General features: G+C 52.7%; 1 non-coding gene across 1 annotated transcript in view; it reads left to right on the top strand.

The window, feature by feature from the left end:
• The first annotated feature begins 3596 nt into the window (after window positions 1-3596).
• Window positions 3597-5000, top strand: part of LOC124772136 — a 1909-nt gene continuing 505 nt past the window's right edge. Inside the window, exon 1 of the ribosomal RNA XR_007013809.1 lies at window positions 3597-5000. This exon is cut by the window's right edge and continues 505 nt beyond it. This is a non-coding gene — a ribosomal RNA (small subunit ribosomal RNA).

Below are 5000 nucleotides of genomic sequence, written 5' to 3' on the forward strand. Positions count from 1 at the left end.
AACCAGATTACCCGTACACACGGCGCTGATTAGTAATCAATGCAGAGCCATCAAACTACAGCAAATATACACAACTGTCCGTATACATGCTGAAAGAGTCTGCCCACAATGGGAACCACACGTCAGCCAGACACTCTGATCACGCACCACTCTCTGCTTCTAACAGGCGCACATACAATATGTAAGCACCAGCATGGAACAACATCCAGTGCATCTTCTCCGCCACATTACACAATCCACACTATCACAACCAGACCAGGAGGTCCATGCGGAAAATACAATATCCCAGCCTTTCGACATCCACCATTGCGCAGACCAGGCACCAACACCCACACATGTCCTATACAACGGTGCACCCAACATCACAATAGTACCTCCTGTCACAGCGCACAAACAATGACATGAGTCAAAGACACAGGTCTCACACAAGCATAGAATTGGAGCGCCGCCTCTAATAAGCCAAAGGTGCATCCTGACGTGACAAATCTGATCATGTCACAAGCATTCACTTACTATAATCACTATCAACGAACCTGCCGCCCCCGCCCCCCCCCCCTACACCTTTCCTTACAACAACGTGTAACCTAACCTAACCTAACCTAACCTATGTTGTACCTTAACCTAACCTATGTTGTACCTTAACCTAACCTATGTTGTACCTTAACCTAACCTATGTTGTACCTTAACCTAACCTATGTTGTACCTTAACCTAACCTATGTTGTACCTTAACCTAACCTATGTTGTACCTTAACCTAACCTATGTTGTACCTTAACCTAACCTATGTTGTACCTTAACCTAACCTATGTTGTACCTTAACCTAACCTATGTTGTACCTTAACCTAACCTATGTTGTACCTTAACCTAACCTATGTTGTACCTTAACCTAACCCATGTTGTACCTTAACCTAACCCATGTTGTACCTTAACCTAACCCATGTTGTACCTTAACCTAACCCATGTTGTACCTTAACCTAACCCATGTTGTACCTTAACCTAACCCATGTTGTACCTTAACCTAACCCATGTTGTACCTTAACCTAACCCATGTTGTACCTTAACCTAACCCATGTTGTACCTTAACCTAACCCATGTTGTACCTTAACCTAACCCATGTTGTGCCTTAACCTAACCCATGTTGTGCCTTAACCTAACCCATGTTGTGCCTTAACCTAACCCATGTTGTGCCTTAACCTAACCCATGTTGTGCCTTAACCTAACCCATGTTGTGCCTTAACCTAACCCACGTTGTGCCTTAACCTAACCCACGTTGTGCCTTAACCTAACCCATGTTGTGCCTTAACCTAACCCATGTTGTGCCTTAACCTAACCCATGTTGTGCCTTAACCTAACCCATGTTGTGCCTTAACCTAACCCATGTTGTGCCTTAACCTAACCCATGTTGTGCCTTAACCTAACCCATGTTGTGCCTTAACCTAACCCACGTTGTGCCTTAACCTAACCCACGTTGTGCCTTAACCTAACCCACGTTGTGCCTTAACCTAACCCATGTTGTGCCTTAACCTAACCCATGTTGTGCCTTAACCTAACCCATGTTGTGCCTTAACCTAACCCATGTTGTGCCTTAACCTAACCCACGTTGTGCCTTAACCTAACCCACGTTGTGCCTTAACCTAACCCACGTTGTGCCTTAACCTAACCCACGTTGTGCCTTAACCTAACCCACGTTGTGCCTTAACCTAACCCACGTTGTGCCTTAACCTAACCCACGTTGTCCCCTAAAGTAACCCACGTTGTCCCCTAACGTAACCCACGTTGTCCCCTAACGTAACCCATGTTGTCGCCTAAACCTGCTCTGTAATTGTTATACGACTCGTTCAATTAGTGTAGTGTTGCCCACCCGCAACCCTCGCAATATAGTTCGCTACTCGCACTGCCCGCTCCCCTGTGTATCGCTTCATGTTAAACACCTTGCAAGTCTTGCTGACTTTCCACATGCTCCTGCTGTACACTGTAATGTGGATGGCAGCAGGACGTACATGCCGCCCCTCCCCACGTCCCCACCTTGCCCCCCTGCCTTCGCAAGCTGGTTGGTGAGAAGTTTGCATGTTCAATGCCCTTCGCATGCGACGTACTCAGGCTACGTTGTGGTGCGGCCTGTGTCAACCGTCCGCTAATGTCGTACGCGTAAACCACAATCTGTACTGCACATTCGTCCTTATGTACCGAATGATACATCGTGGCACATGTGTGACCGTACAACGACTGCGCCCAAAAACGGCGGACCATACAGTGCAAATATTGTGCACGCAGCTACGTGTCGTCTCCCTATGAGAGCTGGATTGCAGTGTGGTACGCCATAGAGACGTGTGGGAGGAACGGACGCCGTGGATGGCGATCAGCATGAGCTGTCTGTTGATGTATTCGGACCTAGTCGTCTCTCCTCACACACCGTGATGGCATGGTGCACCGCGTTCCATATCTGCGACATGCTACAGAGGCCGGTTGACAGTCGTTCGAGCAATGGACATCGCATACGTACGGGGGCCACCTTCCACGTATTGTCTAGGCGTGCACATTTTGTTGCGTGTATGTGGGCAGACGTAGTGTGGCGTGACACCTGACACAGGCATGCAATAATCGTTGAAGTTGCAAATGGCGATGGACGCCTGCGTTTTCTGGTGAAGTTACGCAAATGAACAAATGGTAACCTGTTGTGGTGCGGTTGTTCTCGCTAGGGGTGAATCGGTGATGGCGACGATAGGTTGAGGTACGAACCGGTTGTTCCAGCGATACCCACCATGCCGACGAAACTGAACGGCATCTGGGTGTGAAGCGATACGCGGCGGTGGCTGGGTGGGACCGTCCCCGGCCGGTGAGGGGGCGCCTCCCGGCGTGCTGGCCGCGCGGTGCGTGGGCGCACGCGCTACAGCCGGCTGGTGGGGGCGGCCAGTGGCAGGCGCGCCGGCCGACGGACGCGGCAGGCGTCGCAGCTGCGCGCCGGCGCACCCTGCGCGCGGCGCCGTGCGGCCAAAGTAGGTCCTCGCGGGCCCGGTGCGAAGCGCGGTGGACATCTTCAGTGTGCTGGTCCGATTGAGGACTGTGTGCGTTGAGGATGCGCCGCCGCCCGGCGCTCGGCGCCGCGACGCCGTCTGCTGCTCGGTCGCCCCAGCGGTTCTCGCTGGTGGTTTGTATCGCAGCTGTGCGGATGTGTTGGCGCGTGCGCTGTGCTGGGAGAGTTCGCTTCGGCACCCAAGTGGGGCTTTTGTCCTTCTGTGGCGCTGGCGTTGGAGCTGCCGGTCACCGTAGGTGGCGCGTGTTGTCTCCCGCCGGCAATGCCACGACAGCACGCTCCCGGGCCTCTGTCGGCAGCGGCAAGCTCAGTTGGGAGCACGGGTGGTCGCACCGAAAGCGTCTACTCGCCTAACTCCGGGCGATTGCGCCTCTCTCGAACCCGACCAAGTACTTGGGACGGCGCTGCGCGCCGCCGGGACCTGAGAGGGTTTCGAGGTGTATTGTGCAGGGGAGCTCAGCCTCCTCCTGTTTGCAGAATGATTGAGCGGACGCTTGCGTGTTCGCGCGGGCCCCCGGGACACACTCCCGGGCGGCCGGCTGCTCAGCTCTAGTTGACGCAGCTCCCTGGTTGATCCTGCCAGTAGTCATATGCTTGTCTCAAAGATTAAGCCATGCATGTCTCAGTACAAGCCGCATTAAGGTGAAACCGCGAATGGCTCATTAAATCAGTTATGGTTCCTTAGATCGTACCCACGTTACTTGGATAACTGTGGTAATTCTAGAGCTAATACATGCAAACAGAGTCCCGACCAGAGATGGAAGGGACGCTTTTATTAGATCAAAACCAATCGGTCGGCTCGTCCGGTCCGTTTGCCTTGGTGACTCTGAATAACTTTGGGCTGATCGCACGGTCCTCGTACCGGCGACGCATCTTTCAAATGTCTGCCTTATCAACTGTCGATGGTAGGTTCTGCGCCTACCATGGTTGTAACGGGTAACGGGGAATCAGGGTTCGATTCCGGAGAGGGAGCCTGAGAAACGGCTACCACATCCAAGGAAGGCAGCAGGCGCGCAAATTACCCACTCCCGGCACGGGGAGGTAGTGACGAAAAATAACGATACGGGACTCATCCGAGGCCCCGTAATCGGAATGAGTACACTTTAAATCCTTTAACGAGTATCTATTGGAGGGCAAGTCTGGTGCCAGCAGCCGCGGTAATTCCAGCTCCAATAGCGTATATTAAAGTTGTTGCGGTTAAAAAGCTCGTAGTTGGATTTGTGTCCCACGCTGTTGGTTCACCGCCCGTCGGTGTTTAACTGGCATGTATCGTGGGACGTCCTGCCGGTGGGGCGAGCCGAAGGCGTGCGACCGCCTCGTGCGTGCTCGTGCGTCCCGAGGCGGACCCCGTTGAAATCCTACCAGGGTGCTCTTTATTGAGTGTCTCGGTGGGCCGGCACGTTTACTTTGAACAAATTAGAGTGCTTAAAGCAGGCAAGCCCGCCTGAATACTGTGTGCATGGAATAATGGAATAGGACCTCGGTTCTATTTTGTTGGTTTTCGGAACCCGAGGTAATGATTAATAGGGACAGGCGGGGGCATTCGTATTGCGACGTTAGAGGTGAAATTCTTGGATCGTCGCAAGACGAACAGAAGCGAAAGCATTTGCCAAGTATGTTTTCATTAATCAAGAACGAAAGTTAGAGGTTCGAAGGCGATCAGATACCGCCCTAGTTCTAACCATAAACGATGCCAGCCAGCGATCCGCCGCAGTTCCTCCGATGACTCGGCGGGCAGCCTCCGGGAAACCAAAGCTTTTGGGTTCCGGGGGAAGTATGGTTGCAAAGCTGAAACTTAAAGGAATTGACGGAAGGGCACCACCAGGAGTGGAGCCTGCGGCTTAATTTGACTCAACACGGGAAACCTCACCAGGCCCGGACACCGGAAGGATTGACAGATTGATAGCTCTTTCTTGATTCGGTGGGTGGTGGTGCATGGCCGTTCTTAGTTGGTGGAGCGATTTGTC

This window comes from Schistocerca piceifrons, unplaced genomic scaffold (assembly GCF_021461385.2).
Source record: "Schistocerca piceifrons isolate TAMUIC-IGC-003096 unplaced genomic scaffold, iqSchPice1.1 HiC_scaffold_936, whole genome shotgun sequence".
Lineage (NCBI taxonomy): Eukaryota > Metazoa > Arthropoda > Insecta > Orthoptera > Acrididae > Schistocerca > Schistocerca piceifrons.